Source organism: Rhinatrema bivittatum, chromosome 2, assembly GCF_901001135.1.
Source record: "Rhinatrema bivittatum chromosome 2, aRhiBiv1.1, whole genome shotgun sequence".
NCBI lineage: Eukaryota > Metazoa > Chordata > Amphibia > Gymnophiona > Rhinatrematidae > Rhinatrema > Rhinatrema bivittatum.
In genome coordinates, this window is record NC_042616.1 from 785,548,884 (window position 1) to 785,574,250 (window position 25,367).

The following is a 25,367-nucleotide window of genomic DNA, read 5'->3' on the forward strand; positions in this document are numbered from 1 at the left end:
CAAGGGTGCTTTACATAGAACTAATAACAGTAATGGTAACTGGAAACTATAAAGAGAACTATAAAGAGTTAGCATATAAGAGATAAAATAGGGTTACAATTAAAACAAGATTACATCAGGATTAAATTGTCCTTTATAAAACTATTCAATATATTTACAGAGTTCACTATATCACATTCACTTTGTTTCTTTATTGGAGGATGAACAGACTAGCCTACACCATCCTACAAATCGTACGAGCTCACTTGCTCACCTCAATATCCCTGCCTTCTCCCTCCCAATCCTCCCAGGACTGCATTGCAAGCTAATGCCACCTTCTGCTTCATCTGCCCATTTCACTTCAACTTTCGGCAGGCCCCTTTCCACCTCTTCTCACTACCCCCTCTCAATTTTCCCATTTTTAACACCTTGGATATGGCCAACACCATCTGCCTTTTCTCTACCATCTGCCTAAGCCATTGCAGATTTTGATCCTTGATAATTATATTATAAATTTTTGATCTTGTTGTTTTTTTATGTACATTTTAATTAACCTTTTAGATTTAATCTTATTTTACAGTTCACTAATTTCCTTGTTTTTTTGTTTGTAAACCATTGTGACGGCACGTTCCAAACATCGGTATATAAAAGTTTTATAAATAAATGCCCAAAAGCTATTACATATTCCCCACTTGCATCAGTTGATGATAATTATACAGATTCTTCTCCTACAATTGAATCAGTTGGCAACTGAGTTGTAGATTCATTGCTTGCAAGTGTTCCACAAATGGAGTGAATGCTTGCAAGCTGCATCCACTCCATCTGAATCAACTGGCAATTGTAGAGTAGATGTATCCTCTGCAGCAGTAACACAGCTGCTGAAGCAGCTGACTACCATAGGAATTGCTCTATCACTGCATATTCCTCTTCTCCCAGGCCTCTATGTAGAGCTTCTTGTCATGTTCTGAAAATGATGAAGATTCTTAACTGATGATGCCGCCGATGTAGATCACTATGCGTGGCACTGGCCTGTGCGATCTGACTAGACAGCGGCTCTTGGGTTGAGCCCACTGGTTCTGGCAGCTGAAAAGATTTTCCAGGACTGATGCAAGGAAGGCAGAAGCAAGCAAGGTCATGGCCAGACAGAGGTTGAAGCAAGGCAGAGAGCAAAGCAAAGTCAAGGTAGGAAAAGACAGGCCAGGGGAAAGGACACAGCAGACAGAGAGGTGCAGGCAAGCCAATAAAATCAGGAACAAGACAAATACACAACTCAACAGGAGCAACCCAGGAACCACTGAACAGGGCAGAAAACACTGAAGCAACTGGCATTACAGAAGAAAAAGAAGATCTGTTGAAAAGGCAATAGAAGGTGGCTGTGAACTTCGCTTTACACTAGGTAGGATGATGTCATCCTGGCATGTCACAGGAAATCTAGTGTAAACTGTGATGGTGTGTTGTGCCCCTTCTAGCCATTGTCTCCATTCTTCAAAGGCCATCTTGATAGCCAATAGCTCTTTATCGCCAATTCCATAGTTCTTTTCGGCGGGCGAAAACTTCCGGGAGAAGAAGGAGCTGGGGAATAAAACCCCTTCAGTAGTACTGGGAGCCACCAAAGGACGGGAGAAATTAGGAGACAAGGGAAACAGTCGACGAGAGGGTCTTGCTTCTTTGGCACGCTGCTGAATTTGTCGGTCAATACGGCCTGCCAGGTCGATCAGTGCATCCATGTCCTCCGGAAGATCTCGACCTGCGAGTTCATCCTTGATGCGGGGAGATAAGCATTCAAGAAAAATGCCCCATAGGCAGTCCGGTCGCCATCCTACTTCAGAGGCCAAAGTGCAAAAATCAATCACAAAATCTGCCAACGTGCGGGAACCTTGACACAGGTTAAGAAGTTCTGAAGAAGCTGTAGCCAGCCTTCCTGGTTCATCAAACACCTGGCGAAATGTTGCAACGAATCTGGTTAAATCGTTCAGTATCGGGTCCGCTCTCTCCCAGAGGGGGGACGCCCATGCCATGGCCTTCCCATCGAGCAAAGAGATGAAGAATGAAGTTTTCGTCTGGTCGCTAGGGAATTGCTGTCCTTGTAATGAAATCCTGATGAAGCATTGATTTAGGAACCATCGACATACTTTGGCCTCTCCAGAAAAAGGAGGTGGAGCAGGCAAGTGAGAGACTGAGGCAGAAATACCAGGAGGAGGAGGTGTAGGAGCAGTGGCCTTGGCTCCATTGGCTGAATTCAGACGCCGAACTAAACGATCCACAGTGGCCGTTAGTGCCTCCAGACTCAGTTGCTGTTGCTGCTGCTGTTGACGCTGCTGCATCAATTGCTGGGCAAGGCCTGGAATTGCCTGAAGACCAGACAGATCCACCGGGTCCATGGCCTTCACAAACTGTTATGCTAGTGGACCCTTGACCCGGAAAGAAGAACACCCACCTGAGGTATCACGGTGAACTTCGCCCCGGAAGGTGGAAATCCGTAGTTCAGCCAACCACACGGTGACTTCAGTCCAGATACCAGGCACGGGTCAAGGCAGGCAGTAGGTACACAGCGAAGTCCAAAGTCCAATCCGGGGTCGAGGCAAAGCGGCAGGCAAACAGCAAAGTCCAAGGTCCAATCCGTGGTCGAGGCAAGGCGGCAGGCAAAACAACAAAGTCTAAGGTCCAATCTGGTGTCGAGGCAAGGCGGCAGGCAAACAAAGTCCAAGGTCCAATCTGGGGTCGAGGCAAGGCGGCAGGCAAAACAACAAAGTCCAAACACAGTCCAACGATCACCAGGCACACAGGAGAACAGGGAAACAACAAACACTGAGATCTGTTGTGAAGGCGTCCAAACCTTCACTGAGGGAGTTTAAATCTCTCTCCCTGATGACGTCCTCTTCCGGGGCCGGCCTATATTCCGCTACCCGGCCCCTTTAAGAGGCAGGGCCAGCCACGGCTCTCCTGACGCTGCACTCTGACGGCTAGATGCTGTCGCGCCGCAGCCCGTGCGCCACGGACCGCCGAGATGAGGACCCCTCCAACCTGCGGGAGAGAGGTAGGGAGGCCCAATCACAGGCGGTCGCGATCGGGCATCACAACATTCAGTTCCAGGACAAATAGTGGAAATTGTCCTTAACATCAAAATGACAGCACATATAGACAGACATGGTTTAATGGAACAAAGTCAGCATGGCTTTACCCAAGGCAAGTCTTGCCTCCCAAATCTGCTTCAGTTTTTTGTAGGTGTTAATAAACATGTAGTTAAAGGTGAACCAGTAAATGTAGTGTATTTGGATTTTCAAAAGGCATTTGATAAAGTTCCTCATGAGAGGCTGCTAGGAAAAGTAAAAAGTTATGGGATAGATGGCGATGTCCTTTTGTGGATTACAAACTGGCTAAAAGACAGGAAACAGAGAGTAGGATTAAATGGAAAATTTTCTCAGTGGAAGAAAATGGGCAGTGCAGTGCCAGAGGGATCTGTATTGGGGCCTGTGCTTTTCAATATATTTATAAATGATCTGGAAAGGAATACGACGAGTGAGGTAATCTAATTAGTAGATGATACAAAAATATTCAGAATAGTTAAATCACAAGAGAAGTGTGATAAATTGCAGGAAGACTTTCTAAGAATGGAAAATTGGGCATCCAAATAGCAGATGAAATTTAATGTGGATAAGTGCAAGGTGATGCATATAGGGAAAAATAACCCATACAAAATTACACAATGTTAGGTTCCATATTAGGAGCTACCACCCAGAAAAGAGATCTAGGAGCCATGGTGGATAATACATTGAAATTGTCGGTTCAGTGTGCTGTGGCTGTCAAAAAAGCAAACAGATTTTGGGAATTATTAGAAAGGGAATAGTGATTAAAACAGAAAATGTCATAATGCCTGTGTATCGCTCCATGGTGAGACTGCACCTTGAACGCTGTGTACAATTCTGGTCACAGCATCTCAAAAAAGATATAGTTGAGATGGAGAAGGTACAGAGAAGAGTGAACAAAATGATAAAGGGGATGGAACAGCTCCACTATGAGGAAAGACTAAAGAGGTTAGGATTGTTCTGCTTGGAGACGAGATGGCTGAGGGGGATATGATAAAGGTGTTCAAAATCATGAGAGGTATAGAATGGATAAAAATCAATCACTTATTTAATCTTTCAGATAATAGAAGGACTAGGAGGCACTCCATGAAGGTAGCTTGTAGCACATTTAAAAATAATCTGAGAAAGTTCTTTTTCACTCAACGCACAATGAAACTCTGGAATTTGTTGCCAGGGGATGTGGTTAGTGTAGTTAATGTAGCTGGGTTTAAAAAAAGGTTTGTATAATGTTCTTGGAGGAGAAATCCATTACCTCTAAGTTGATTTAGAAAATAGCCACAGCTATTACTAGCATCAGTGGCATGAGATATATTGTTTTGGGGTACTTTCCTGGTTCTTGTGGCCTGGATTGGCCACTGTTGGAAACAGGATGCTGGGACTGATCGAACCTTGGTCTGACCCAGTATGGCATGTTCTTATGTTCTTAGTAGTCATTGAGCATATCTAGAGTGCACATGACTTGAAATTGAGCAGAGGATTGGGATATGAATTGAGAAATTTTGATTATTGACCAATATGGGGACAAAAGTCCCCATATTGGGGAATTGTCTTCAAATCATGAAGACTGGCAGACTTGGTGTACCTTTGGTCTTTATTTGCTATCATTTTATATGTACCATGTGATCTATTGAATGTTTATGCTTAATTCTTAAAACTCCTTCATTTTCCTTGTGTGTTTTGAGATTTATTATCTGGATGCATCCAGGAGGCCTGTACCTGGTATGATTTGAGATTGTCCTGAGGAGTAAGATATGACTTGAAAAATTATAATCATTGATCACCTCTGAGCCTTAAAACATTGGATAGTGCACCAAGACTTTTCCTCAGTGAGTTATCTTGAAAGCAAGGACCACTGAGAGTATTTGCTTTTCCTTAAATCTCCTACACTTTTCCTTTAGATGTCTTCCTAGGACTCATCCAGGAATTCTGGTTCTTTTAGGGAATGAGGCTATCCTAAGTAGTGGAATATGAAGTGATAAATTATAATCATTGAACAGGTCTGGGAGTTAAACCAATGTCTAGCAGCGCTAAGGCTTTTCAATTATGAATTGTATTGAAGGGAAGCAGCCTGGGCAGACTGGTTGACAATTGGTCTTTATCCGCTATGATTTCTTTTTCATGCATTTACAGACAATCAACAAGAATTCTTGTACAGAAAAAAGAGGTAGTATAGAGCAAAAACATTCCATGAAATTGTTTCTTTCATTAACCACAGAATAAAATATAAAACTCCTTACTTATAAAGAAATAAGAAGAGGAACAAGGGAAAATAAAGCGAAAATACCAAGGAACATTTAAAAAGAAAAACTGAGAGATATAGCCAATTACTAATTATCACCGACTACCATAAAATAAGTTAAGTGTGCAAGTCTAGAAAGGTGCAAAAGTGAGATGGCTCAAAAAATATATAATTTGCACTTTGAAATTAACATTTATAAGGTTGACGCAATAAAAAGTGACACCCCCCCCCCCCCCCATCATTACGCATAGCTAGAAACTTTTTCTGATGCAATTGGGTGTTTCTTGTAAGATCTATATCTTTTGGCCATAAAACAGAGATAAGCAATTAAGCAAATAACATTTTAAAACATTATTTCTATCAGAATAAAAGGCAAAATTCACCAAAAGGGAACCTCTTTTTTTCACATCAAAAGATTGTGATAATTCCAAGATAGTTGTAATATCTAATGAATTATCTTGAACTTGAGCATCTTCTTCTATATCTTTGGCAGGAGATGGTAAACAATAGGCCTTTGTTATTATTGACATAGCCTCTTTAGGGGACTTCAAAACTTGAAAGATATAGTTCTTAAAAAGTTCAATTGGTGAGATCATCCATATGATGGGAAAATTCAACATTCTTAGATTCAAACTTCTGAAATAGTATTCTAGATTCTCCAGCTTTTTTGCGTGGCCTTGCTCTGCTTGAACCAAGGTAGTTTGGACTTTCGCTACCAAAGACATCCAGGATTGAAATGTTTCCAAACTAGTTACAATTTTATTTATAAAAGCTATATTTGTTTGTGTTTGGTTATTTCCATCCAAAATAGCTTTTGTTAACAAAGTGATAGAGGCCTCCAGAATAACCAAGCTGCCCCAGAATGATTCCAAAGTAAGCTTGGGTGGTTTTATAAGGGGAGTTTTAATAGAAATAATATTCGCCAGATCGCTTGCACCACCTAAGATCTCTCCACTTGCAATATCTAGGGAGAGCGGCCTAGGAGTTGAAAAAGCCAGACCGGTTTCCGAATGTCTGATAGAAGAGCTTGATGCACAAGCGGCCCTAAGCCACTCCCCTTCGGTATCATCAATAGATATTTCACTCCCTTCTCCCGCTCGAAGTTCAGGTCCCACCTTTTGGGGGGTCGATGAGCCTTCAGGTGTTATCAGGAGGACTTGGGAGGGTGGCACTAGAGTATTAGGTGCATCAGGGGTTAAGGAGATGGCCTCTGCAGGTGGAGACGGTGTTCGACACCACCTGTCTCTGCAGCGGCATGTTCACCCATTGCTATTCTTGGCATTCCTGTAAAATTTCAATCCATTAAGGGGGAGCTAGCGGTACTCTTCCTGAACTTGGCTTTCCACTTTGTGTGAGGCATATCGAATAACAGAGGTAAAATCTCAAATGAGGAAAATGGAGATAGACGTCTTGCAGGGAGTCTCAGTGAGCGGCCATCTTGTTCCCCATCTGCAATCATTTTACACGTTACTCTGTGAATCAATGTGTATGTTTAAATTATCCTTATAACCCTTACACTTTCCCTTTTATAGTATTGATTTGTGTTCTGAACTCATCCAGAATGCCTGGAACTTGTATAATTTAATATTATCCCAAGCAGTGGGATATGAAATGAGAAATCTCCTACAATTTTGCTTTTATATTTATTTATTTATTTAACAGTTTTATATACCGAAGTTCTAGTAACAAAGTTACTAATCAATTCGGTTTACATTATAACAATAAAATTGACAGTATATAGAATTTAAATATGTCTTACAGAGAACAGGGAAGATTGAACTTGGAAATAAATAAAATAACTTAATGAGAGCATAAAATAACTTCAACGGAGCAAGGAGAGTACAATTTAAATACAATATAAAATAGGAGAATATATTTTCGGTTTGTGACCTTGACTCATCCAGAACCACTGGACTTGGTAGGAAGTGTGAAAGAAATGAAGAGAAGGATATTAATTGAGATATTATAGTCACTAAGCAGACCTGGGGCTAAAATCATTGGCTAGATGCACAAAGGCTTTTCCACAGTGAACTGTCTTGAAAACAAGGAGCCTAGTGGAACCTCAGGACCCAGTGATTTAATTGCTTTGCCCCTTAAAACTCCTGCACATTTTCTTGTGTTTGTAAGATTTATCTAGAATCAGGCAGAACTTCTGGAGCTGGTATGAAATGTGATTGAAATGAAGAGTGAGATTCGAATTGAGAAATTATAATCATTAACCAAATTTGAGGCAAATTATTGCCTACCTGCAACAAGGCTTCACAGTATTGAATAGTCTTAAAAACAAGGAATATATTGGAGCCTCGTAACTCAAGGAATGGGTTTGCTTTGTCCCTTAAAACCTCTAAACCTATCCATGTGTGAGCTGATGTTTGTGATTTCAACTTATTCAGAACTTCTGGATATGATATTAAATGATATTGAACGGAAGAGTGGCAATTAATTGAGAAATTATAATCATTCATCTACTTTGGCACCTAAACCACTTCCAAACTGCACCAAGGCTTTTCCACAGTGAATTGTGTTAAAAGCAAGTAGCCTAGTGGAACATCTTTACTGAGCAAATGTGTTTTCCATTGTCTCCACAATTTTCTTTCTGTAAATTTAGATTTGTATTGAGTACTCATCCATCGCATCTAGACTAGAAATTGAACAGAGGATTGGAGTATGAACTGAGAAATTATGATCAGTGACAAAGTCTGGGACTTAAACCTTTGGCTAGACACACTAAAAAGCTTTTCCTCGGTGAATTGTCATGAAATCAAGAAGACTGGCAGACTTGGGGTACATTTGGTATTTATTTTTTAACATTTTAGATGTGATTCAGTTATTTACACTTTCGGATAATAGAAGGACTAGGGGGCACTCCATGAAGTTAGCAAGTAGCACATTTAAGAATAATCTGAGAAAAACATGTTTTACCTCAATGCAGAATTAAGCTTTGCAATTTGTTGCCAGAGGAAGTGGTTAGGGCAGTTAGTGTAGCTGGGTTAAAAAAAGTTTAGGATAAGTGTTGGCAGAGAAATCCATTAACTTCTATTACTGGCATCAGTAGCATGGGATATTTTTAGTGTTTGGGTACTTCCCAGGTTGTAGTGGCCTTGTTTAGCCACTGTTGGAAACAGTGTGACCCAGCATGGCAATTTCTTAAGTTCTTATGAATTGAGAAATTATTAAGGCTTTTCCACAGTAAACTGTCTTGAAAACAAGGAGCCTGGGGGAACCTGATGACCCAATGATTTGATTGATTTGTCCCTTAAAACTCCTAAACATTTCCTTCTGTATGTTAAGATTTGTTATCTGGACTCATCCAGAACTTCTGGAGCTGGTATGAAATGTGATTGAACTGAAGAGTGGGACACGAATTGAGAAATTATAATCATTAATAAAATCTGAGAGAAACTATTGGTACCTGCACCAAGGTATGTCCACAGTGAATAGTCTTAACAACAAAGAATATAGTGGAACCTCATGACCCAAAAAATGGAATTGCTTTGTCCCTTAAAACCTCTAAATGTATCTTTGTGAAAGCTTTATTTTGTAATTGGAACTCATCCAGAACTTCTGGATCTCATTTGAAATGAGATTGAATTGAAGAGAGGCAATGGAGCCAAGCTGTTGCCACTAATTTCAACTAGAACAATGGATATGGCCAACACCATCTGCCTTTTCTCTACCATCTGCCTAAGCCATTGCAGATTTTGATCCTTGATTATTATATTATATATATATATTATTATATTATATTATACATTTTTGATCTTGTTGTTTTTTTATGTACATATTAATTAACCTTTTAGATTTAATCTTATTTTACAGTCCACTAATTTCCTTGTTTTTTTGTTTGTAAACCGTTGTGACGGCACGTTCCAAACATCGGTATATAAAAGTTTTATAAATAAATGCCCCAAAGCTATTACATTTGCCCCACTTGCATCAGTTGATGATAATTAACAGATTCCTCTCCTACAATTGAATCAGTTGGCAACTGAGTTGTAGATTCATTGCTTGCAAGTGTTCCACAAATGGAGTGAATACTTGCAAGCTGCATCCACTCCATCTGAATCAACTGGCAATTGTAGAGTAGATGTATCCTCTGCAGCAGTAACACCATAGGAATTGCTCAATCACTGCATATTCCTCTTCTCCCAGTCCTCTATGTAGAGCTTCTTGTCATGTTCTGAAAATGATGAAGATTCTTAACTGATGATGCCGCCAATGTAGATCACTATGCGTGGCACTGGCCTGTGCGATCTGACTAGACAGCGGCTCTTGGGTTGAGCCCACTGGTTCTGGCAGCTGAAAATATTTTCCAGGACTGATGCAAGGAAGGCAGAAGCAAGCAAGATCATGGCCAGACAGAGGTTGAAGCAAGGCAGAGAGCAAAGCAAAGTCAAGGTAGGAAAAGACAGGCCAGGGGAAAGGACACAGCAGACAGAGAGGTGCAGGCAAGCCAATAAAATAAGGAACAAGACAAATACACAACTCAACAGGAGCAACCCAGGAACCACTGAACAGGGCAGAAAACACTGAAGCAACTGGCATTACAGAACAAAAAGAAGATCTGTTGAAAAGGCAATAGAAGGTGGCTGTGAACTTCGCTTTACACTAGGTAGGATGATGTCATCTGGGTGTGTCACAGGAAATCTAATGTAAACTGTGATGGTGTGTTGTGCCCCTTCTAGCCATTGTCTCCATTCTTCAAAGGCCATCTTGATAGCCAATAGCTCTTTATCGCCAATTCCATAGTTCTTTTCGGCGGGTGAAAACTTCCGGGAGAAGAAGGAGCTGGGGAATAAAACCCCTCGGCCCGAATGCTGACTGAGGACTGCTCCGACTGCCATTTCGGATGCGTCTACCTCCACTATGAATGGTCGATTGGGGTCTGGGTGATGAAAGCACTGTTCTTGTAGAAAAGCGGACTTGATATCCTTGAATGCTTGTATAGCTTCGTGAGACCATTTTTTGGTGTCCGCTCCCTTCCTGGTCAGAGCCGTAATGGGTGCTATAATGTAGGATAAAGTTTCGATAGAAATTAGAGAAGCCAAGAAATCGCTGGATAGCCCGAAGTCCCATAGGTTGTGGCCAGTCTCAATACTGGCCACCTTCTCTGGATCCATCTGAAAACCAGTGGTAGAAACAATAAACCCTAAAAAGCGTATGGATTGTCTTTCGAAGAGACATTTCTCCAATTTCACGAATAGCTGGTTCTCTCTTAGCTGTTGTAGAACTTGTCTAACATCCTTGTGATGAGTAGCCAGATCCTTTGAGTAGATAAGGATGTCGTCCAAATAAATGATCACCTGTTTGTACAACATGTCCCGAAATACCTCGTTCATAAGATTCTGGAAGACAGCAGGTGCATTACACATGCCAAAAGGCATAACAAGGTATTTATAGGGGCCATTACGGGTATTAAAAGCGGTCTTCCACTCATCTCCGGGCTTAATTCGGACCAGGTTATAGGCTCCACGTAAAACAAGTTTTGAGAAGAATCTAGCACCGTGCAACTTGTCTAGTAATTCTGGTATAAGAGGAAGAGGGTAACGACCCTTGCATGTGATGGCGTTAAGCCCCCTGTAGTCAATGCATGGTCTTAAAGACCCGTCTTTCTTTGGTACGAAGAAAAACCCCGCCCCCACAGGGGACGTGGAAGGACGGATGAACCCTCGTGCGAGGTTATCCTTAATGTAATCCGACATGGCCTGTGATTCAGGACCCGAGAGTGGGTAAATCCGCCCCCTGGGTGGAATGGAGTTGGGGAGTATGTTGATCACACAATCAAACTTTCGATGACAAGGCAGAATCTCTGCCTTCTCTTTAGAGAAGAGGTCAAAGAAGTCAGAGTATTGAGGTGGTATGGTTATTTTAGTGGTTGTCACTGGTATCACAGGTTGGTGTGTCCATTGGATACAGGTCCCTTGACAGTCTGGACCCCATGCCGCAATCTGGAGGGTTCACCAGTCAATAGTAGGAGAATGTCTTTGTAACCAGGGCAGACCAAGTACCACTGGGTGGACAGCTTTTTCCAAGACAAAAAAGGTAATCTCTTTGTGGTGCAGCACTCCGGTGAGGAGGGATAAAGGAGCAGTACAGGAGGTAATTCGTCCAGGGAGGTTCTCACCTCGGATGGAAGAAATGAACAATGGTGTCTTGCGAGGGTATATCGGAAGCTGCAGCTGATGGACAAGTTCCGCCAAGATGAAGTTCCCTCCAGCTCCAGAATCAACCAGGGCCTGGGTGGTGAAAGACCCTTGATCACATTGTAGCGTCACAGGAACCACGAATTGAGGAGCTAGATTGCTCCCTAGGATCTGCCCCTCAGATGCCTAGGACCGGTAGTTTCCCGGACGCTCGGGACACTGAGCGAGAAGATGTCCTCTGTTGCCGCAATATAGACACAACCCCATCCTTCTTCGGCGTTGCTTTTCCTCCACAGTCAACTGACTTCTTCCTAACTGCATGGGTTCTTCTTTTGTCTCTGCCAGAGCTTCAGTAGTACTGGGAGCCACCAAAGGATGGGAGAAATTAGGAGTCAAGGGAAACAGTCGACGAGAGGGTCTTGCTTCTTTGGCACGCTGCTGAATTTGTCGGTTAATACGGCCTGCCAGGTCGATCAGTGCATCCATGTTCTCCGGAAGATCTCGAACCGCGAGTTCGTCCTTGATGCGGGGAGATAAGCATTCAAGAAAAATGCCCCATAGGCAGTCCGGTCGCCATCCTACTTCAGAGGCCAAAGTGCAAAAATCAATCGCAAAATCTGCCAACATGTGGGAACCTTGACACAGGTTAAGAAGTTCTGAAGAAGCTGTAGCCAGCCTTCCTGGTTCATCAAACACCTGGTGAAATGTTGCAGCAAATCTGGTTAAATTGTTCAGTATCGGGTCTGCTCTCTCCCAGAGGGGGGACGCCCAAGCCACGACCTTCCCATCGAGCAAAGAGATGATGAATGTTTTCGACTGGTCGCTAGGGAATTACTGTGCTTATAATGAAAACCTGATGAAGCATTGATTTAGGAACCCTCGACATACTTTGGCCTCTCCGGAAAAACGAGGTGGAACAGGCAAGTGAGAGACTGAGGCAGAGGCACTAGGAGGAGGAGGTGTAGGAGAAGCGGCCTCGGCTCCATGGGCTGAATCCAGACGCCGAACTAAACGATCCACAGTGGCCGTTAGTGCCTCCAGACTCAGTTGCTGTTGCTGCTGCTGTTGACGCTGCTGCATCAATTGCTGGGCAAGGCCTGGAATTGCCTGAAGACCAGACAGATCCACCGGGTCCATGGCCTTCACAAACTGTTATGCTAGTGGACCCTTGACCCGGAACGAAGAACAACCACCTGAGTATCACGGTGAACTTCGCCTCCGGAAGGTGGAAATCCGTATTTCAGCCAACCACACGGTGACTTCAGTCCAACAAAGTCTAAACACAGTCCAACGATCACCAGGCACAGAGGAGAGCAGGGAAACAACAAACACTGAGACCTGTTGTGAAGGCGTCCAAACCTTCACTGAGGGAGTTTAAATCTCCCTCCCTGATGACGTCCTGTTCCGGGGCCGGCCTCGATTCCGTGACCCGGCCCCTTTAAGAGGCGGGGCCAGCCGCGGCTCTCCTGACACTGAACTCTGATGGCTAGATGCCGTCATGCCGCGGCCCGTGTGCCACGGACCGCCGAGATGAGGACCCCGTCCAGCCTGCGGGAGAGAGGTAGGGAGGCCCAATCGCAGGCGGTCGCGATCGAGCCTCACAACATTCAGTTCCAGGACAAATAGTGGAAATTGTTCTAAATATCAAAATAACAGCACATATAGAAAGACATGGTTTAATGGAACAAAGTCAGCATGGCTTTACCCAAGGCAAGTCTTACCTCACAAATCTGCTTCAGTTTTTGGTAGGTGTTAATAAACATGTAGTTAAAGGTGAACCAGTAAATGTAGTGTATTTGGATTTTCAAAAGGCATTTGACAAAGTTCCTCTTGAGAGGCTTCTAGGAAAAGTAAAAGGTTATGGGATAGATGGTAGGGATGTGCAGAGCAAAAGTTTATGTCCATATGTCCATATGTCCAAAGGGGGTCCCATTTGCGGTCAATATGGACATAAACAGAATTCAATGAGTTGGGTATATGTCCATATGTGCAAATAAAAATTTAAACCCCTCACCCTCCTTAATCCCCCCCCCAAGACTTACCACAACTCCCTGGTGGTCCAGTGGGGTCAGGACGCCATTTCTGACCAACTTTGCAAGTAGCACGTGACGTCGGCGTCACGTCGGAGTGACGCCGGCGTCACGTGATTCCCAGCGGGGTCGCTTCCGGGATCCTCGTTCGGCCCAAAAGGAACTTTTGGCCAGCTTGGGGGGGGGGGTCAGGAGACCTCCCCAAGGTAGTAGTGTAGAGGTTGCAAATCTCATCTTTGAGTGAGTTTCCTCACTCCGAAGGACATCAAATCTTCATAAGAGTATACTGTTCTGTTCATACGTCTCACTCTGAATGTCAAAGTGGTCCCCAACCCCTACACTAATACCTAAACCTCACCTAGATGGGCCTCACATAGAGATATAAATACCTATCTAGTGTGAGGGTATTATGGCTAGGTTATCTCTCTCTCCCTTTCTCCCTCTCCCCCAGGAGGGCCCTGATAGCTTGGCTGGCTCTCCAGGAGCTTAAAATGGCATGACACCACAATAAAGCCCTTTCATACAGCTTTACGCAAATGAAAAAGGTGTCGTTAAAATTCACATTAAAGCCATGCAATACAGCTTCACTAAACTGTGAGCCCACTTGTCCAAAATTCCCACCCAATACCCTCCCCTTTGCATCACACCAAACATTATGGTGCTTTTGCATGTGTTAAAGGCATTTTTTGCATGCAAAAACGCCATATAGCACTTTGATAAATGATCCCCTTAGATTGTAAGCCCTCTGGGGATAGGGAAATACCTACAGTACCTGAATGTAATCCAGTTTGAAGTGCTGTGAAAAGTGCAAAAAGCAGAATAGAAAATTGTATGGGGTCAAAGAAAATACTGTACATTTTTCCCTTCTAATTTGATTGCACATTTGCACTGAAACTTCAACAAAAACTGGTTCCTATGGCAATAACTCTTTATTTTTCAGTCAAAAACAACTTCCTTTTATGGTGATTTTTTTCTGACCACATCAGGGAACCCAATGGTGTATCAGCTTCTTATGCAAAGATAGTTATTAAGGTTACCCTATCCAAAACCTCTGATTGTGACTTCTCCAAAAACCCAGTTAGGTCAAAACTTTCAGATGGTAATTGGATCTTATCTCTAAAGTTGTTACTTTCTCAAGATCTGATACTTAGCATGTCTTAGAAACAGAAGATAATAAACCCTTAGGGATTTTTAAATGTCAAGAAAAAACTTTTTTAACATCTCAAAGCAGTATCTGAGTGTAATCCTCGTTGAAGTGCCAAAAAGTGGAATATAAATAAATAGAATAATCATGGGGCAAACTGAATAGTTTTCCAAATTTTCCAGTTGTTTGGTGCAATATCTGGTTATCCTATCCTTCATAATATCAAACAAAGATGGGGTAAAGTAGAGAGGATTAAAAAATAGATAAATAATATCAAAGGAACTTTTGGCCAGCTTGGGGGGGGTCAGGAGGCCCCCCCAAGCTGGCCAAAGTTCCTTTTGGGCCGAACGGGCTGTTCCGGCGCGACCCCGCGGGGAATCACGTGACGCCGCGTCACTCGACGTGGCGCCGACGTCACGTGATTCCCCGCGGGGTCGCTTCCGGGATCCTCGTTCGGCCCAAAAGGAACTTTTGGCCAGCTTGGGGGGGGTCAGGAGGCCCCCCCAAGCTGGCCAAAAGTTCCTTTTGGGCCGAACGGGCTGTTCCGGCGCGACCCCGCGGGGAATCACGTGACGCCGCATCACTCGACGTGGCGCCGACGTCACGTGATTCCCCGCGGGGTCGCTTCCGGGATCCTCGTTCGGCCCAAAAGGAACTTTTGGCCAGCTTGGGGGGGTCAGGAGGGCCCCCAAGCTGGCCAAAAGTTCCTTTTGGGCCGAACGGGCTGTTCTGGCGCGACCCCGCGGGGAATCACGTGACGCCGCGTCACTCGATGTGGCGCCGACGTCACGTGCTCCTCGCAGAGGATTGCAGAAATGGCGTCCTCACTCGCTAGTTCAGAGAGTTCTGGTAAGTCTTGGGGGGGGGGGGGGATTAAGGAAGGTGAGGGGTTTAACTTTTAATTTTGGATCAACAATCGCGATTTCCAACATATCCAACATAGCTATGTTGGATATGTTGGAAATCCGATCGTTTATGTCTCATCACTTTTTTAAGTAAAAAAAAAAATATGCGTAGCGTTTTTCATATGCGGTCAATACGAATGCACACCCCTAATAGATGGCGATGTCCTTTCGTGGATTACAAACTGGCTAAAAGTCAGGAAACATAGAGTAGGATTAAATGGAAAATGTTCTCAGTGGAAGAAAGTGGGCAGTGCAGGGCCAGAGGGATCTGTATTGGGGCCTGTGCTTTTCAATATATTTATAAATGATCTAGAAAGGAATACGACGAGTGAGGTAATCTTATTAGTAGATGATACAAAAATATTCAGAATAGTTAAATCACAAGAGAAGTGTGATAAATTGCAGGAAGACCTTCAAAGAATGGAAAATTGGGCATCCAAATAGCAGATGAAATTTAATGTGGATAAGTGCAAGGTGATGCATATAGGGAAAAATAACCCACACAAAATTACACAATGTTAGGTTCCATATTAGGAGCTACCACCCATGAAAGAGATCTAGGAGTCATGGTGGATAATACATTGAAATTGTCGGTTCAGTGTGCTGTGGCTGTCAAAAAAGCAAACAGATTTTGGGAATTATTAGAAAGGGAATGGTGATTAAAACAGAAAATGTCATAATGCCTGTGTATCGCTCCATGGTGAGACTGCACCTTGAACGCTGTGTACAATTCTGGTCACAGCATCTCAAAAAAGATATAGTTGAGATGGAGAAGGTACAGAGAAGATTGACCAAAATGATAAAGGGGATGGAACAGCTCCACTATGAGGAAAGACTAAAGAGGTTAGGATTGTTCTGCTTGGAGACGAGATGGCTGAGGGGGATATGATAAAGGTGTTCAAAATCATGAGAGGTGTAGAATGGATAAAAATCAATCACTTATTTACTCTTTCAGATAATAGAAGGACTAGGAGGCACTCCATGAAGTTAGCATGTAGCACATTTAAAAATAATCTGAGAAAGTTTTTTTTCTCTCAACGCACAATGAAACTCTGGAATTTGTTGCCAGGGGATGTGGTTAGTGTAGTTAATGTAGCTGGGTTTATAAAAAGGTTTGTATAAGTTTTTGGAGGAGAAATCCATTACCTCTAAGTTGATTTAGAAAATAGCCACAGCTATTACTAGAGGTTAAATCCTTAAACTTCTATTACGGTAATTAATAAGCAATAGTAGCTTGTGATTTATCTAATGTTTAGTTATTTGCCAGGTACATGTAACTTGGATTGGCCACTGTTGGAAACAGGATATTGGGCTTGTTGGACCCTTGGTCTGACCCAGTATGGCATTTATTATGTTCTTATGTTTTCTTATAGAATTTGCAGGAATTGTGATTAAAATATATGAAGGGGTTTCTTCTATAGTGTACCTATGTGAAAAATCTTCCATAAATCAGATCCAATATTTTTATATTAATGTTGAGAAAGTTTCACCCAGCAGATGTTTGCCAGGTTAAATTATATTAAATATAGATCTGAACAGGCACAGAACAAATAGATGTTTTTTTACTTCACAAGAGATGTGAAAATATTTCAAAAAAATGGTCTGAAAGAATTTTGTCAGATTTATCAATTTGAAAAATCCATCAACTTTGAATGATGGTGGAGAAAATATTGGAACATTACGACAGTCAGGGCCAATGCAAGAGTATTTGGAGCCCTAGGTGAACCTTCAGTCATTCACTACTCTCTCTCAAATTACCTCCAGCACAGCTCTCCCTCCACAGCACTACCTTCATTGGCAGTATTGGCTCTAGCAAAGCACCACTCTGGGCCTCATGGAGGTGGGAGTGGCATGGGATATATTGTTTTTGGGTACTTTCCTGGTTCTTGTGGCCTGGATTGGCCACTGTTGGAAACAGGATGCTGGGACAGAACGAACCTTGGTCTGACCCAGTATGGCATGTTTTTATGTTCTTAGTAGTCATTGAGCATATCTAGAGTGCACATGACTTGAAATTGAGCATAGGATTGGGATATGAATTGAGAAATTTTGATTATTGACCAAGTCGGGGACATAAACAATTGGCTAGCTATAGCAAAAGTCTTTCCACTGTGAATTGTCTTCAAATCATGAAGACTGGCAGACTTGGTGTACCTTTGGTCTTTATTTGCTATCATTTTATATGTACCATGTGATCTATTGAATGTGTATGCTTAATTCTTAAAACTCCTTTATTTTCCTTGTGTGTTTTGAGATTTATTATCTGGATGCATCCAGGAGGCCTGTACCTGGTATGATTTGAGATTGTCCTGAGGAGTAAGATATGACTTGAAAAATTATAATCATTGATCACCTCTGAGTCTTAAAACATTGGATAGGTGCACCAAAACTTTTCCTCAGTGAATTATCTTGAAAGCAAGGACCACTGAGAGTATTTGCTTTTCCTTAAATCTCCTACACTTTTCCTTTAGATGTCTTCCTAGGACTCATCCAGGAATTCTGGTTCTTTTAGGGAATGAGGCTATCCTAAGTAGTGGAATATGAAGTGATAAATTATAATCATTGACCAGGTCTGGGAGTTAAACCAATGGCTAGCAGCGCTGAGGCTTTTCAATTATGAATTGTATTGAAAGGAAGCAGCCTGGGCCGACTGGTTGACCTTTGGTCTTTATCCGCTATGATTTTTTTTTCATGCATTTACAGACAATCAACAAGAATTCTTGTACAGAAAAAGGAGGTAGTATAGAGCAAAAGTATTCCATGAAATTGTTTCTTTCATTAACCACAGAATAAAGTATAAAACTCCTTACTTATAAAGAAATAAGAAGAGGAAGAAGGGAAAATAAAGCAAAAATTCCAAGGAACATTTAAAAAGAAAAACTGAGAGATATAGCCAATTACTAATTATCACCGACTACCATAAAATAAGTTAAGTGTGCAAGTCTAGAAAGGTGCAAAACTGAAATGGCTCAAAAAATGTATAATTTGCATTTTGAAATTTCAAGAAACATTTATAAGGTTGACGCAATAAAAAGTGCCCCCCCCCCCCCCGTCAGTACGCATAGCTAGAAACTTTTTCTGATGCAATTGGGTGTTTCTTGTAAGATCTGGATATATCTATATCTTTTGGCCATAAACAGAGATAAGCAATTAAGCAAATAACATTTTAAAACATTATTTCTATCAGAATAAAAGGCAAAATTCACCAAAAGGGAACCTCTTTTTTTCACATCAAAAGATTGTGATAATTCCAAGATAGTTGTAATATCTAATGAATTATCTTGAACTTGAGCATCTTCTTCTATATCTTTGGCAGGAGATGGTAAACAATAGGCCTTTGTTATTATTGACATAGCCTCTTTAGGGGACTTCAAAACTTGAAAGATATAGTTCTTAAAAAGTTCAATTGGTGAGATCATCGATATGATGGGAAAATTCAACATACTTAGATTCAAACTTCTAAAATAGTATTCTAGATTCTCCAGCTTTTTTGTGTGGCCTTGCTCTGCTTGAACCAAGGTAGTTTGGACTTAATGTAATGATGGGAAAATTCAACATTCTTAGATTCAAACTTCTAAAATAGTATTCTAGATTCTCTAGCTTTTTTGCATGGCCTTGCTCTGCTTGAACCAAGGTAGTTTGGACTTTCTCTACCAAAGACATCCAGGATTGAAATGTTTCCAAACTAGTTACAATTTTATTTATAAAAGCTATATTTGTTTGTGTTTGGTTATTTCCATCCAAAATAGCTTTTGTTAACAAAGTGATAGAGGCCTCCAGAATAACCAAGCTGCCCCAGAATGATTCCAAGGTAATCTCGGGTGGTTTTATAAGGGGAGTTTTAATAGAAATAATATTCTCCAGATCGCTTGCACCACCTAAGATCTCTCCACTTGCAATATCTAGGGAGAGCGGCCTAGGAGTTGAAAAAGCCAGACCGGTTTCCAAATGTCTGATAGAAGAGTTTGATGCACAAGCGGCCCTAAGCCACTCCCCTTTGGTATCATCGATAGATATTTCACTCCCTTCTCCCGCTCAAAGTTCAGGTCCCACCTTTTGGGGGGTCGATGAGCCTTCAGGTGTTATCAGGAGGTCTTGGGAGGGTGGCACTAGAGTATTCGGTGCATCAGGGGTTAAGGAGATGACCTCTGCAGGTGGAGACAGTGTTCGCTCCCCACCTGTCTCTGCAGTGGCATGTTCACTCATTGCTATTCTTGGCATTCCTGTAAAATTTCAATCCATTAAGGGGGAGCTAGCGGTACTCTTCCTGAACTTGGCTTTCCACTTTGTGTGAGGCATATTGAATAACAGAGGTAAAATCTCAAATGAGGAAAATGGAGATAGACGTCTTGCAGGGAGTCTCAGTGAGCGGCCATCTTGTTCCCCATCTGCAATCATTTTACACGTTACTCTGTGAATCAATGTGTATGTTTAAATCATCCTTATAACCCTTACACTTTCCCTTTTATAGTATTGATTTGTGATCTGAACTCATCCAGAATGCCTGGAACTAGTATAATTTAATATTATCCCAAGCAGTCGGATATGAAATGAGAAACCTCCTACAATTTTGCTTTTATATGTTTCGGTTTGTAACTTTGACTCATCCAGAACAACTGGACCTGGTAGGAAGTGTGAAAGAAATGAAGAGAAGGATATTAATTGAGATATTATAGTCACTAAGCAGACCTGGGGCTAAAATCATTGGCTAGATGCACAAAGGCTTTTCCACAGTGAACTGTCTTGAAAACAAGGAGCCTAGTGGAACCTCAGGACCCAGTGATTTAATTGCTTTGCCCCTTAAAAATCCTACACTTTTTCTTGTGTTTGTAAGATTTATCTAGAATCAGCCAGAACTTCTGGAGCTGGTATGAAATGTGATTGAAATGAAGAGTGAGATTCGAATTGAGAAATTATAATCATTAATCAAATTTGAGGCAAATTATTGCCTACCTGCAACAAGGCTTTACAGTATTGAATAGTCTTAAAAACAAGGAATCTATTGGAGCCTCGTAACTCAATGAATGGGTTTGCTTTGTCCCTTAAAACCTCTAAACCTATCCATGTGTGAGCTGATGTTTGTGATTTCAACTTATTCAGAACTTCTGGATATGATATTAAATGATATTGAACGGAAGAGTGGCAATTAATTGAGAAATTATAATCATTCACCTACTTTGGCACCTAAACCACTTCCAAACTGCACCAAGGCTTTTCCACAGTGAATTGTGTTAAAAGCAAGTAGCCTAGTGGAACATCTTTACTGAGCAAATGTGTTTTTCATTGTCTCCACAATTTTCTTTCTGTAAATTTAGATTTGTATTGAGTACTCATCCATCGCATCTAGACTAGAAATTGAACAGAGGATTGGAGTATGAACTGAGAAATTATGATCAGTGACAAAGTCTGGGACTTAAATCTTTGGCTAGCCACACTAAAAAGCTTTTCCTCGGTGAATTGTCATGAAATCAAGAAGACTGGCAGACTTGGGGTACATTTGGTATTTATTTTTTAACATTTAGATGTGATTCAGTTATTTACACTTTCGGATAATAGAAGGACTAGGGGACACTCCATGAAGTTTTCCATGAAGAATTGAGGTCCTCTATCCGAAGTGATGTGAAGCGGGAGTCCATGGAGATGGAAAATATGTGCAGAGAAGAGGTCCGCCAGTTCAGGAGCAGAGGACAACTTGGGTAAAGGCACGAAGTGGGCCATCTTCGAGAACCGGTCAACTACGACCCATACAACCTGATTCCCGCCAGATAATGAAAGGTCAACTACGAAGTCCGTGGAAATATGGGTCCAAGGTTCTTGAGGAGGTGGAAGGGGCTGGAGGAGGCCCCAGGGTCGACCAGGTAAAGGTTTCTGCTGAGCGCACTTTCTACATGAAGAAACATAGGCTCGCACATCTCCCTTCATCTGAGGCCACCAGTAGTATCGAGATAGTAGCTCCCAGGTTCGTGCTCTCCCAGGATGTCCTGCAGAAAGGGAAATGTGCCCAGGAAAGCACCTTAGGACGAAGCCTAAGTGGTACTATAGTCTTCCCAGGGGGTACTGTTTCGGCACTGCAAGTATCAGCTTGGCAGGATCTATAATGTAATTAAGAGTCTCAGGGGGGTCTTCTGTCTCGTAAGACCTGGAAAGAGCGTCTGCGTGACTATTCTTGGCGGCTGGATGATAACGAAGTATGAAATCAAAACGTTAAAAGAATAATGACCAGCGGGCTTGGCGAGGATTGAGCCGTTGAGCTTTGTTGAGATATTCTAAATTCTTGTTTATTTATTTATTTATTTAAATAATTTTCTATACCGACATTCATAGGGAAACATCATATCGGTTTACAGGGAACAAGTTATACAGCAAGGGTGCTTTACATAGAACTAATAACAGTAATGGTAACTGGAAACTATAAAGAGAACTATAAAGAGTTAGCACATAAGAGATATAATAGGGTTACAATTAAAACAAGATTACATCAGGATTAAATTGTCCTTTATAAAACTATTCAGTATATTTACAGAGTTCACTATATCACATTCACTTTCTGTTTCTTTATTGGAGGATGAACAGACTAGCCTACACCATCCTACAAATCGTACGAGCTCCCTTGCTCACCTCAATATCCCTGACTTCTCCCTCCCAATCCTCCCAGGACTGCATTGCAAGCTAATGCCACCTTCTGCTTCATCTGCCCATTTCACTTCAACTTTCGCCAGGCCCCTTTCCACCTCTTCTCACTACCCCCTCTCAATTTTCCCATTTTTAACACCTTGGATATGGCCAACACCATCTGCCTTTTCTCTACCATCTGCCTAAGCCATTGCAGATTTTGATCCTTGATAATTATATTATAAATTTTTGATCTTGTTGTTTTTTTATGTACATTTTAATTAACCTTTTAGATTTAATCTTATTTTACAGTTCACTAATTTCCTTGTTTTTTTGTTTGTAAACCGTTGTGACGGCACGTTCCAAACATCGGTATATAAAAGTTTTATAAATAAATGCCCCAAAGCTATTACATTTGCCCCACTTGCATCAGTTGATGATAATTATACAGATTCCTCTACTACAATTGAATCAGTTGGCAACTGAGTTGTAGATTCATTGCTTGCAAGTGTTCCACAAATGGAGTGAATGCTTGCAAGCTGCATCCACTCCATCTGAATCAACTGGCAATTGTAGAGTAGATATATCCTCTGCAGCAGTAACACAGCTGCTGAAGCAGCTGACTACCATAGGAATTGCTCTATCACTGCATATTCCTCTTCTACCAGGCCTCTATGTAGAGCTTCTTGTCATGTTCTGAAAATGATGAAGATTCTTAACTGATGATGCCGCCAATGTAGATCACTATGCGTGGCACTGGCATATGCGATCTGACTAGACAGCGGCTCTTGGGTTGAGCCCACTGGTTCTGGCAGCTGAAAAGATTTTCCAGGACTGATGCAAGGAAGGCAGAAGCAAGCAAGGTCATGGCCAGACAGAGGTTGAAGCAAGGCAGAGAGCAAAGCAAAGTCAAGGTAGGAAAAGACAGGCCAGGGGAAAGGACACAGCAGACAGAGAGGTGCAGGCAAGCCAATAAAATCAGGAACAAGACAAATACACAACTCAACAGGAGCAACCCAGGAACCACTGAACAGGGCAGAAAACACTGAAGCAACTGGCATTACAGAACAAAAAGAAGATCTGTTGAAAAGGCAATAGAAGGTGGCTGTGAACTTCGCTTTACACTAGGTAGGATGATGTCATCTGGGCGTGTCACAGGAAATCTAGTGTAAACTGTGATGGTGTGTTGTGCCTCTTCTAGCCATTGTCTCCATTCTTCAAAGGCCATCTTGATAGCCAATAGCTCTTTATCACCAATTCCATAGTTCTTTTCGGCGGGCGAAAACTTCCGGGAGAAGAAGGAGCTGGGGAATAAAACCCCTCGGACCGAATGCTGACTGAGGACTGCTCCGACTGCCACTTCGGATGCGTCTACCTCCACTATGAATGGTTGATTGGGGTCTGGGTGATGAAAGCACGGTTCTTGTAGAAAAGCGGACTTGATATCCTTGAATGCTTGTATAGCTTTGTGAGACCATTTTTTGGTGTCCGCCCTCTTCCTGGTCAGAGCCGTAATGGGTGCTATAATGTGGGATAAAGTTTCGATAGAAATTAGAGAAGCCAAGAAATCGCTGGATAGCCCGAAGTCCCATAGGTTGTGGCCAGTCTCGAATACTGGCCACCTTCTCTGGATCCATCTGAAAACCAGTGGTAGATACAATAATCCTTAAAAAGGGTATGGATTGTCTTTCGAAGAGACATTTCTACAGTTTCATGAATAGCTGGTTCTCTCTTTGCTGTTGTAGAACTTGTCTAACGTCCTTGCGATGAGTAGCCAGATCCTTCGAGTAGATAAGGATGTCGTCCAAATAAATGATCACCTGTTTGTACAACATGTCCCGAAATACCTCGTTCATAAGATTCTGGAAGACAGCAGGTGCATTACACATGCCGAAAGGCATAACAAGGTATTCATAGTGGCCATTACGGGTATTAAAAGTGGTCTTCCACTCATCTCTGGGCTTAATTCGGACCAGGTTATAGGCTCCACATAAATCAAGTTTTGAGAAGAATCTAGCACCATGCAACTGGTCTAGTAGTTCTGGTATCAGAGGAAAAGGGTAACGATCCTTGCGAGTGATGGCGTTAAGCCCCCTATAGTCTATACATGGTCTTAAAGTCCCGTCTTTCTTTGGTACGAAGAAAAACCCCGCCCCCACAGGGGTCGTGGAAGGATGGATGAACCCTCGTGCGAGGTTTTCCTTAATGTAATCCGACATGGCCTGTGATTCAGGACCCGAGAGTGGGTAAATCCACCCCCTGGGTGGAATGGAGTTGGGGCGTAAGTTGATCGCACAATCAAACTTTCGATGACAAGGCAGAATCTCTGCCTTCTCTTTAGAGAAGAGGTCAAAGAAGTCGGAGTATTGAGGTGGTATGGTTATTTTGGTGGTAGTCACTGGTATCACAGCTTGGTGTGTCCACTGGATACAGGTCCCTTGACAGTCTGGACCCCATGCCGCAATCTGGAGGGTTCACCAGTCAATAGTAGGAGAATGTCTTTGTAACCAGGGCAGACCAAGTACCACTGGGTGGACAGCTTTTTCCAAGACAAAAAAGGTAATCTCTTCTTGGTGCAGCACTCCGGTGAGGATGGAAAAAGGAGCAGTACAGGAGGTAATTCATCCAGGGAGGTTCTCATCTCGGATGGAAGAAATGAACAATGGTGTCTTGCGAGGGTTTATCGGAAGCTGCAGCTGATGGACAAGTTCCGCCAAGATGAAGTTCCCTCCAGCTCCAGAATCAACCAGGGCCTGGGTGGTGAAAGACCCTTGATCACATTGTAGCGTCACAGGAACCACGAATTGAGGAGCTAGATTGCTCCCTAGGATCTGCCCCTCAGACGCCTAGGACCGTTAGTTTCCCGGACGCTCGGGACACTGAGCGAGAAGATGTCCTCTGTTGCCGCAATATAGACACAACCCCATCGTTCTTCGGCGTTGCTTTTCCTCCACAGTCAACCGACTTCTTCCTAACTGCATGGGTTCTTCTTTTGTCTCTGCCGGAGCTTCAGTAGTACTGGGAGCTACCAAAGGACGGGAGAAATTAGGAGTCAAGGGAAACAGTCGACGAGAGGGTCTTGCTTCTTTGGCACGCTGCTGAATTTGTCGGTCAATACGGCCTGCCAGGTCAATCAGTGCATCCATGTCCTCCGGAAGATCTCGACCCGCGAGTTCGTCCTTGATGCGGGGAGAATGATGAGACTTCAGGTCTTTGGAGAAGCTTAATA